The sequence below is a fragment of the Calonectris borealis genome, chromosome 3 (assembly GCF_964195595.1).
Source record: "Calonectris borealis chromosome 3, bCalBor7.hap1.2, whole genome shotgun sequence".
NCBI lineage: Eukaryota > Metazoa > Chordata > Aves > Procellariiformes > Procellariidae > Calonectris > Calonectris borealis.
Window position 1 is genome coordinate 98,007,044 of NC_134314.1, and position 11,672 is coordinate 98,018,715.

The 11,672-nt window shown below is 41.3% G+C and overlaps 1 protein-coding gene across 1 annotated transcript in view; it reads right to left on the minus strand.

Annotated features, from left to right (window-relative positions):
* The window catches only part of SOCS5 (suppressor of cytokine signaling 5), a 64,925-nt gene extending 63,257 nt beyond the window's left edge, over positions 1-1,668 (minus strand). The window contains exon 1 of the mRNA XM_075146858.1: positions 1,469-1,668. The gene's annotated coding sequence lies outside the window, so the exon portion shown is untranslated. The remainder of the gene's footprint in view (positions 1-1,468) is intronic.
* Positions 1,669-11,672: the final 10,004 nt, after the last annotated feature.

Consider the following 11,672-nt stretch of genomic DNA (forward strand, 5'->3'; position numbering starts at 1 on the left):
ATACTGCTGCAATGCTCAATAAGCAAAACTTCCCCACTCGCAAGCAAAACATCAAATAAATGGTGTTAATTTAACCCTTTTTTACTAGAGACAAAAGAAAAGGAAAAATAACAAAATATCTACTAGATATGCCTGAATAGTACATAATGCACAGGTGAACCACATCCCTCCCAATATGAGGCTGGAAATAGATCCATCATAATTCTCCTCCAAAAGTTATCAGGAATGGCTGAGATAAACAGCTACTGCTCACAGTTTGATGTTCAGGCTCAAAAGGGATGAACTGGTGGGTGCATCTATGAGCACCCTATAAAGAGGATGCTCGTTCTCTAGACTTGGCAAGCAGCTTACAAAAATAAAGACATTTTGTGAAACAGACCACATCAGTATTTTCAGCCTACAATACAGAACTATTATAGAGCATTAACATGGCCATGGGTGTCAGAACTGTTTCCTAACTTTCCTTCCCAACTTTTTTCCCCGACTTAAAATTAAACTTATTATGTGATACAGATCATGCCAGAATTTTCACCTACAAAAGTGTGAGTTTTACACACATGTTCACCTAGGAAACTCTGCTTATGTACCAAGTAAGTAGGAGTTAAGCTCAGGCTAAGGAATAATGAGATATTGAATCAGATCACAGCTCATTTACCAGTTTATAACCATTAACAAATTTTTTAAGTTATCCATATTTGAATTTTTCATTTAGAAAAAACCAACAAATCTTAGTATTTGCATGCTTCATAGTGAAGTTATCTAATCTATTAAACTGTAAAGTGTGATGAGTTCCTCAGCTAGAAGATGTTAGGAACAAATAAGATTGATTTGAAAGTACAGAAAATGATCTGAACAAAAACCAGATTTGGGTAAATTAATAGGAGGAAAATATACTCTGTTTCACTCTATTAGGATGAATGGCATTTTGCCTGGAATATGAGTCACGGAGAACATTATATTCTGAGCGTAAGACATGGCTAGGCAAGAAGGAAAGGGGAATAGTAATCTGGAGGATAAATTGCAGGAAGAAATAAGTAGGAATACACTGAAGTGAATACTGCATGAAGAACTACTTTAAGACTAAAAGCTAAATTGTATCTTATCACTTTGAAAGCCATTCAAGTTAAAAGGCTCAAGGATTCTGCTGAGGCAATGAATCAGATCTCAAAGCCTGGCATACAGCGCGTGAGAGCGTAGGACAAAGCATTCTCAGCCTGAGAGACTGGCTCTGGAAAGAATTTTCAGTAGAGGTTAGATGAATCACGGTCTGAGCTCTCATGAGTCATTGCAAAACCTTCATTAACACTTGTAGACCCGAATAAATATTTACAATACTAACCGAAACTCCCAGCTCTCCCACAGAACAATGAAGGATTAGCAGAAACAGCCAGGTCCAAAACAAAGTGAAATGTGAGAAAAGCCAGAGACTCAAAATTGAAACATTATTCATTGCTTCTATAAAGAATACCCCAGAATTAGTGATGCCATTTCCATCTTCTCTGGTCACATGTACTTAGACATTTTGGCAAAATGACAATAGCAATGCTTGCGTCTATCCCTGCACACAGTAGTATCTCAGCTTGTGGTGGCAGCAGTTTCCATTTGCTCTTTTTTCGTGGACTAGGGTCACTCAGACCTCATCTGCACTGGAACCATATGGTATTACTGCAGTCATCATCAGTTACGCTGTTCAAAAGCAAGGACACCAGAAACACAAAAGCATGTCAGGACTGAAATGGGGAAAGCTGTGGGCATATCTGAGTGACAGAAGGACAAAGCAGACAAACTGCCAGTGCACAATGACTGCATTTTATCTATACTGCTTGCCAAATGCAGTACTATGCGGTGTCATTAACAGAATCCAGTCTTTTGTGTAGAGTATTCACAGGCCCTGATTTGACACATCTATTACTGACACTACACAAGTCCTGCTTTGAGTCATTTTTGATTGAATGTGCTGATACAGACTGCAGCCGGAGCTGCAGATATTACTTCCATAGGACTTTTGGAAAAATACTTCTTGCAGCAATAAGCTGGTCAAAAGATGCATCTAGTATTTTTTACACATTATATACCCTAAAAATATGTTTGATAATTTAAGTTCGATTTGCTGCTATATTTAAATCTACTCACTTATGCTTTCAGTAATGCACTTCAATGCACTCTGCCTAAATTTTTTGTATTGCTATGCACAGGCCCTCTGAATTTTGGCTTCGCAACGTATGAAGCTTATTACCTAGGACCTCTCTCGGGGCTATCAGTTTTATTTAAATTCCATTCAGATTTTAAATTTATGGCTAGGCTTTGATTTATCTGGCTTGATTCAATGCTCAGTGAAGTCAATGGAAAGTTCCTATTGACCTAAGAGGAAGTTGATTGAGGCACTTTCATGTGCCTGGTTTGATCTGACATTAAAGTTCTTTTCTCCCATTACGTTCCCCATATTTAAAGTGGGTTAGGAACTGTCATAAAGTACTGAACTGTTTTCTGAATGCAGAGATGTGAAAAAAAAGCATCGCTCATGAGGGTCTGCCCCAGCTCTCATTGAAATCAGAAGCTGTTTCATTTACTGCGGTGCAAGCTAAGCCAGAGCTGAACATCAGAATTACATTTATTCCAGGATTTATTCCAGAAAGTGAAAACCTATTGTAAAAAACAGATGGTTTTGCCCTTTCTGGGTCTTTATTGAGTTGGAGAGAAGGTAGGATTCCAGTGCTGTTCACAATTGCATGAATTTCATAAAATGCAATCCGTTAAGTTTCCAGAGTTCTGTGAAACTCTCAGCTTTCATCTTAAAAAAGAACAAAAGGAAAAAAGTTAACTGTTTTAAGACTAGAGAGAAAGGTGGAAAACCATAAATCCTAAGAGCTCAAAAATAAGAATGCCAAGTCCCTCCTCCCAAAATGATTTATGATAAAATGCTATGATTTTTAAATCAGCTTCATAGTTTGGAGGTCTGATTCACTTTGAAATGCTTAGTATTGTTAATGCCTCTGTCTCACTGTGCTGGATGATTATTTTCTGTGCCATGACATTTCCCAGAGACTCTCAACAGAGGCAGCACTCCCGTCATGCCAGAGGCTGTCCAAAAGGTCAAAATTTAAAAAGGGGAAAAGTCATGTAGCATGTCAAAAAAATTAATTTTACTGTGAGCTAATATGCAAATGGATTTAAAAATGCTGTTTAAACTACAAATTGTAGTCTGCCTCAGTCCTTGTATAAAATCAAACTGGAACAGAAGACCTTCTGCAAAAATATCTAAGAATGCATCAGTTTTTTTTTTCTAGAGGGAAACCTGTGTCATATACAGAATATAATACAGCTTTGGCAAACATTTATATATGCAAATGCTTATGCATATGTGAATAGCTATTTGAAATGCCACGGCTCTGTTACTGGTACAAAAATGACTACTGACAGCCCCATCTAATTCTGTGTATGATCTGCTGCTTATCCGCTGTACCCAAATTTCTTCAACACAGAAACTATTGCAAGAGCAACTACATAATATACTACTCATAAAATGTCTAAGTTCTTTATTAGCTCTGCATATCTAGTTATCTTATGCTACTGTGCTATTCATAAGAAAATTGCTTGCTGTTTTCACAGGAATGAATTGTGGTATCACCTGTGAATTTCCAGTGCATTCTGATCCATAAGGGGCATGCAGATTCTCCCACCAAATCAGAGGACCATGGATGAAATTTCAAGGAACTTCTTGTGTGTTACTTATTGTTCTTTATCTGTTTGATTAACACCTAATACATCAATACATGTCATAATACAATATTTTAGGTTCATCTTTGCTGGAAAACCTTGATACAACATTAGTAAGAAAAGGAGCTTTTGTTTATGGCACCTAGCCTGTTTGGTGATTAGGGGATTTTCATTAATATTTTCAGCTCTGAAGTTCAGGAGAGGTAGCAGTCAACGTATTAGAAATCCACTCCTACAGCCCACTGCCAGCTGATTTCACTGGCTGACAACTGATACAGGCACAAAGTATGGCAGTACTATTTAAATATCCATCCATGACTTACTTTCATTTGCTGTACATCTCTCCCTACCATCTACAGTCTAAAAGGCATCTGGTTTTATTCCTCAAGCCAGTCAGGGAAGGAGAAGGGAACATAAGCTAAATTCACAGAGGGCATAAAAGTTCAGTTTGAATGTTCCAGTGAACCCCCTAGATCCTCATTTCAGTCTGCAGTGGGTTTCAGCCACTGGCCATGCACAAAGGCATCTCCTGAGCCAGTTACAGCAGGGCACTCACACTCTGTGTTTCCAGCCTGCAGAAGCCAAGCCAGGGGAAGATGTGCAAGATGCACTTCTAAGATGGGACGAATCACAGTCTGGAAATAAATATTTCTCTCCACTGATGGTAAGGAGAACACAAAGTGATTAGCTCAGACCTTCGAACTTCAGGAGATGTGTGATGAATCACTGTATTGGGTTTGCATGGCAAGGGTTTGGTAGCAGGGGGGGCTACAGGAGTGGCTTCTATGAGAAGCTGCTAGAAGCTTCCCCCATGTCCGATAGAGCCAATGCCAGCCAGCTCCAAGACAGACCCGCCGCTGGCCAAGGCCGAGCCATCAGCGATGGTGGTTGCGCCTCTGTGATAACATGCTTAAGAAGGGGGGAAAAAACTGCTGCGTAACAGCAGACGGAGAGAGGAGTGAGAATATATGAGAGAAACAACTCTGTAGACACCAAGGTCAGTGGAGAAGGAGGGGGAGGACGTGCTCCAGGTGCCAGAGCAGAGATTCCCCTGTAGCCCGTGGAGGTTAATGGTGGAGCAGATATCCACCTGCAGCCCATGGATGACCCCACGCTGGAACAGGTGGATGCCCTGAAGGAGGCTGTGACCCCGTGGGAAGCCCGCACTGGAGCAGGCTCCTGGCAGGACCTCTGGACCCATGGAGAGAGGAGCCCACAGGCAGGAACTGTGACCTTGTGGGGGACCCACGCTGGAGCAGTCTGTTCCTGAAGGACTGCACGCCGTGGAAGGGACCTACACTGGAGCAATTCATGTGGAACTGCAGCCCATGGGAAGGACTCACGTTGGAGAAGTTCATGGAGGACTGCCTCCCATGGGAGGGACCCCACGGTGGAGCAAGGGAAGAGTGTGAGGAGTCCTCCCCTTAAGGAGGAAGGAGCGGCAGAGAGAATGTGTGATGAACTGACTGCATCCTCCATTCCCAGTATCCCTGAGCCACTGGAGGGGAGGAGGCAGAGAATTCAGGAGCTGAGCCCGGGAAGAAGGGAGGGGTAGGGGGAAGGTGTTTTAAGATTTGGTTTTATTTCTCATTACCTTACTCTGATTTGATTGGCAATAAATGAAATTAATTTCCCTGAGTTGAGTCTTTGTTGCCCGTGACAGTAATTGGTGAGTGATCTCCCTGTCCTTATCTCGACACACAAGCCTTTCATTCATATTTTCTCTCCCCTGTCCAGTTGAGGAGGGGGAGTGATAGAGCGGTTTGGTGGGCACCTGGCATCCAGCCAAGGTCAACCCACCAGAATCACCACAAAGGAAAAGGGAAAAAGACAGTAGTGCAGCAGTCTAGTGAATGTATAGGGAGACAAGGTTAGATAGCTCATGTGTATACCCCTGTTGACATCTATATTTTGACATTTAGATGTTGGCGTCTAGATTTACTCAGATGCATCCCACCTTTCTAAACACGCGAAACTTCCTCTCCAATTGACTGGCCAGTCTGCGACTCTGAGCACAGGCTCTGGTCTTAGCCGGGTTTCTGCCTGGAGGTGAAGATTTGCCTCTCAGAGCCGCTTTCACCTCTTGAATGAGGCTTCTCCATGTTCAGTCTCCAGGCTTCACATGCCTGTCAGAGTGGCAGGGTTTGTGTCAACAGTTTTTTGTGTAGGCCCAGGACTTTACACAGCCTCTGCAAGTATCCAGTGAATCTAGCTCTTCATGTGACTTTTGCCACTCCTCTCATTCCTGAATTTGGCAACACCCACGCCTCTGCTTAACTCTGTGACCTAAGCCGGCACTAAAATGGGGATTTAGCAGAAATAGTACTAGGTAATAAAGAAAACTTTTCTAAAACAAACCGGTATCTGGTAATCCAGATTCATAAGGCCAAAATCCCCAGGTTAGCAAGCCTAGTAGGCCATGCTTACTTTAACAGCTAGATATGAGCTCTTGATGGATTGCTCTTCTCCTTGTGGACTGGTAGGTTCTCCCCATCTGTCTTTCCAACTGCTCTGCTCTAAGCACTTTCTTAACATCCTTATTCATAAGGTGAAGCCCAGCTGGAGGTGGCAACCAGGCTCTTTTAAAATACAGTAGAGGGAGCTTCAATGTGCCGATCTGATGAAAGTAAACCAGGCATCGCTACCCAAGTACCCTTCACCCCATGTGAATGCAGGAAGCTGTTTGGGTGTTGGGAAGGGGTCCTTCTGTAGGACGACCTTCCTGTAGGACTAAGGGTGCTCATGGTTAGTTGGTTAGGGTTTTGGGTTTGCTTTTTATGGAGAACTGTGAAAGCTGGTGGAAGTTCCAAACTGTGCAATAACACTACTCTTGTTTTGTAAGTTTTATCAGACAGGAAAATTTTCTATACCCAGCTTTAATCACATGTGGGTGGATCAAAGGTTGTACGGAAACTTTGGGAGAATTAGATCAATTTTGTTTTCCCTAGCATGCCAACCAATTATAACTGGACCTTTGCAAAAACATTGTTAGTAGTATTATGTTAGCTAAATGATGATAAAGCAGTGTATGCCAAAAAAAAAAAAGGTGCACAGATTAAGATATTATAATATAGAGAAGATCTGTATCTGTATACATCCCTACCAGAAAATATAAACAAATAAACATAAATACATATCTATCTTAGATAACCATCCTAGGTATATTTACCTTATCTCTTCCAGTGTATTACTTGTCATGACATTAGCTTTTGTGATCTGCAGCATTAACTCCTGACTACTTGCTAGATAATTATGCAGACAGATGTACTATATAGGACATCATGGTTTCAAACACTGCACAAGCACAATGTCACAAGAGTGACATACCCTGCCTCAGAGTTTGCTGTCTAAAAGATGTACTAGAACAGAATTACTGAAACGTAAGACTGCAGAGCCAGAAAGGACTTCAGGAGATAGTATAGTCCAACTCCATGCATTAAAGCCAGCTGAAGTATGTTTAGACCAACCACAAAGGTATTTGTCCATTGTCTTGAAAAGCTGCAATAAGGCAATTCTACAGCATCCCTATACAACCTATTTTAGCACTTTATATAATCAAATGATGAAAATAAATCAGCCTAATTTGCACCAAGGAGGATATATTTAACATATGAAATATGTTACTGTTGTAAGGATGAAGAACAGCTGAGCACTGCATTTTTATAACATCCATTCATGCATTGGAAAATTGTTAAAAACTCTACCCGTAACCTTCTCTTTTTTAAGTGAACAAACTAATTCCTTAAGCTTTGCTTTAAGTTATGTTTCCTAAAATCTGCCACCAGGACAAAGTTTTCCAACTGAGTCTTTAAAAGGATCAAGTAGAGCAGAATAATTACTTCCGTTGTTTAAAACATGACAGCCCTGTTCATTCATCCCAGAATGACACTATTTAGTTGACTCATCTGTAGTTTGTAAAATACTTTTGTTCCCACATACTTTTCTGCTGTACTGCTACATAGGTGGTTATTTTCTATATATACCTCTACAATTTCTCCCTTCCTTGCTAGGCTAGTTATCCTCTTAAAGAAGAAAATTAGACTTGTTCATCTAATGACAGATTGGGGGGGGGTTGTGGGCGGACACTTATCAGTGCCTTATCTCGACTCTCACATATTCATTCTTCGGTATTTCATGCCAAAACTCTCCAGGGCATGAAGTTAGGCTGATGAGTCTATCCTTTCTGACTTCTCTTTGGAGCTGAATGCATACCATTTCTCTCTTCTAGACCTTGTAGATATCCAAGATATGACTGCCAATGGTTCAGAGATTAATTTCAGCTAATTGCTTGAGTAAAAGGAAAATCAAAAATGTCATACTTCAGGTGAATGGCAAAATCAGAGAGCAATTGCAGATTATCTACTGTTTGATCCAGAACAGCCACTGCTGTACATAAAGATGTTGTCTCAAATTAAGAGATATGAACCGATTTTACCTTGTTCTGATTTGGCCAGTACAGAGCTTCACAGGTTCCCTCTGCATACCAAGCGGGGCAAGCCTGCCTTCTGCTAACTGCTGTGTGCACAGCTCACGCTGATACTGGGAGGCCCACGCCAGTTCTGCTAGCTTCACAATTTTCTTTGTAATAAACATTTTCCAAACACAGTACAAGATTGATTGCATAATAGCATGGGTTAAAGTGCAAATGTGTCATTAGGGAAAGCCTGGATGGTTGGAGTGGCAAGATACATGAATCAAGACTCAGGAAAATAGGCTGTTTAGCATCGCTCAAAGGCAGCTTCAGCTGGATGCACGATGCAGGGAGGGAGAGCTGGACCAGGACTGGACCAGGGAAGCATGGGGTCTGTGGGTGCCAGGCAGCATGCAGCTGAGCTGGGGGGTAGGCGGCTGTGCCATGCCACACTGAGCCATGCTGTGTCATGCCATACGAGACTGTGCCATGCCATGCTGTGCTGGCATGTCCCATACCAGGACAGGCCATACCCAGCTGTGACAGGTCATGCCATACCGGCTTGTGCTGGGCTATACTGGGCTGACAGCCCCTGCAATCTCATTAGCAGGCTGGGGGATGACTGGGGGAGGCAGGAGTGCCCCAGGAATTACAAGCTGTGCTTCAGGCAAAGGCACCTATGGGGCAGCATGGCCCTTTCTCAGCTGCAGGCAAGCCCATCTGGCTGGCACCACACTGCACTTAGCTCCACTGCTTTTTGCTCTTCCATTGCTGATTGAGTATTCCTCCCCTAGATTTCCCTTTTCCTAATTTCTCCATCCCAGACAGTATCGGAAGAAAGTGTTATCTGTAATGGGAAGTTAGTTGTTGAGATCAAGGGTGTTTGGATTTTCCTGGCTCAAATTGCTGCAAATAAATAGAACCAGGTTTCACTCAGTAAGGTCTGCACCTTCTGATGGAAAGCTTTGAGAGAGTTGTGTAAAGACAGCCTTTCCCCAAAAGAGATAAATTTCAATACCAGTCAACTAGGAGAAAGTTGTGATAATAGGATTCTTTTCTACCTGCTCACTTGCTAGTCAACTTGCTGTAAACAGAGGTCCTTTTCCCTGTCAGAAGGTCCTAAACCTAAGGACATCCTGTTCTAGCAGGGCTGCTGAGGAGGGCTCTCAGAGCCTCCTCTTGCGTCAGTTTTAATGTCAGATGCAAAAAAAGAGTGAGCCATCTGGGGCTGCTGGTGCCACCATCTTGGGGACACTCTAGGACTCAGCAGGACATTCAGACCAGTTTTATCCCCATCCTGCAATGGGGCAGGAGGGCCCCTGGGCAGTAATTGTCATTTCCTAGCTATGAACCTCTTCAGGACCTTCTCCGCCCATTGTCTCCTGCAGTACATGAAATATGCCCTACAGGTCTGAGCTGTAAGGTTTTAGCATGTGCCTCCCAAGGCCAGAAAAACCAGCCATTCCTGATACAAAGGATGCAGCCAGGGGCTGGCTGGTTTCCTCTTTTCTGAACAGCACCGTATTCCTACTTCTTGAGAAATCATTTTTATTTAATGAGATATTCTTTTGCTATAATGGCCTATTTTAACTCATGGGTCTGCCACGTCAAACGCGTAAAGAATCTTTTTAATGGAAAAAATTTGTTTCTTTTTTAAAAGGTCCTGCTTCCAAAACTGCCCAGGGTTTTTATTTCCATTTCTCCATTTTTAATAACATGGATGATAAATAATCTGAACTTTACTCCCACAGATTACATTTGCATGCTTTAAAATCTTCATTTTCTTTTGAAAATCCATTGCTCACATTAGTCCTACCATTGCTATTGTTATTTTTTTAATTCTGGATATTCATACAGCAGTAGGTTAGAAAGTCCTCCTATTATTTCTTTTGTTGAAAATATGTCAAGGGTAAGCCTTTTAGTAGGGGTCTTTTATGAGTCAGTATTTGAAGACCAACTAAAAAAGCCATCTCCATGCAAAGACAAAAATCAGCAAGTAGTTACAAACATATTTGTCATTAATGAAATGAAAATAAGAACACACACCAAGATACACAATTTTGTTTATCCTCCATTCTGAGAATCTATTCCAGCCACCTTTTAAGATGCTTCAATTATGTATGATAATTTGATACTAAAAACAAAGGCCAAATCTTGGAAGTGTTTACATGTATGTATTATCTCTGTTCACATGGAATTTGCCTGGGCTAACATGATTAAAGCAAAGGCCGAAGTGTTCACTGAACCAGGTCATACACCAGGTCAGAAAGTACTCACGGACAGTGCTCTTGAGACCAAAAAAATATCCAGGAGCAGTTTAAAACAATTAACATTTAGCGTGTGATGAGAAGAGAGATTTGCAGAACTCATCCTTTGTACTTAGTCTGACTGTGCTTTCCCTTTCTTTTGCTAAGGTCATCTGCCATTTACCTCTGTTTCTCCCCTAGCAAGCTGCTCAGTTTTTGGCCAGTTTAGGGCTATGATAATACAGTAACATTGTTAATAATTGGTAAAGACATTTTTTAGGCATTACTGCAGCAATAACTTAAGGGAAGGATTTCAGTGAAGAAAATGGGAGATAAGCTGCAGGGAAGAAGTACGTACAAAAGAAAGGTACATTATGGAAAATGTGAAAACTGCTTTACTTAAAAAATCTCCCTCAATAAATTGCATCTTCTTCTGCTTAGTTTCTCTAATACTGGAAAATTTTCTTCCTCTCAAGTAAATGTTTGTTCTTTGTTGTCACTGCTTTCTGGGCTGCAGCCTTTTATTTGTGAAACTGAAAATAATGATTTATCTAGTGCTTTTACTGTGACTCTCATTTCATTCAGGGATCATGGCTTCTATGTGTCAACTTGACTTTGCTCTCATTGTAATTCATATGTTTGGGAAGAGGTTCCTCTATTGCTGCATTGTGCATGGGAGACTTATTTTCTCATCCCCTCACCTCAGCACACTCTCTACTTGTAAACTTGGGATTCTAGTTTGATTTTTCAGTGTTATTTGATTTTTTTCTGTATAACAAATCCATGTCATTTGTCAAAATACTGAAAAACGACCTTACGAGTATTGTAAGACTTCACATTTAGAAGGGCATGTCACTATGCCTTGATTTGCAATCAGTAAAACAAACAGTTAAACAAATCATGATTAATCCTAGACATTTATCACATTGTGACCGGGACTCAAATTAGTCAGAACTCAAACTCGGAGAAATCTCAGCAACATTCAGATCCAGGTGAACAGTTCAAGACGGGAAATGTACCAGAGTCACAGATTTGAACCCAGAGCAGAATCCTCACTTTCTTGAATGGTTGGAAAAAGGAAAGGGCAGGTCTGGATGCAAATCCCCATTTCCTCTTAGAACTACTGAGTCTTCAGCGTAACCCCATAGGTTAACTGCAGGTTTCTTCATTAAAGCCATTTTTAAGGGTTGGAATGTACACCTGCATTTCCCATTCGGCAAATTTGGGCTCATTTGTTGCATTACATAAACCATAAATCCCTTTAAAGCAGAGTTTTCTGCTCTAAAGTCAGATATTTC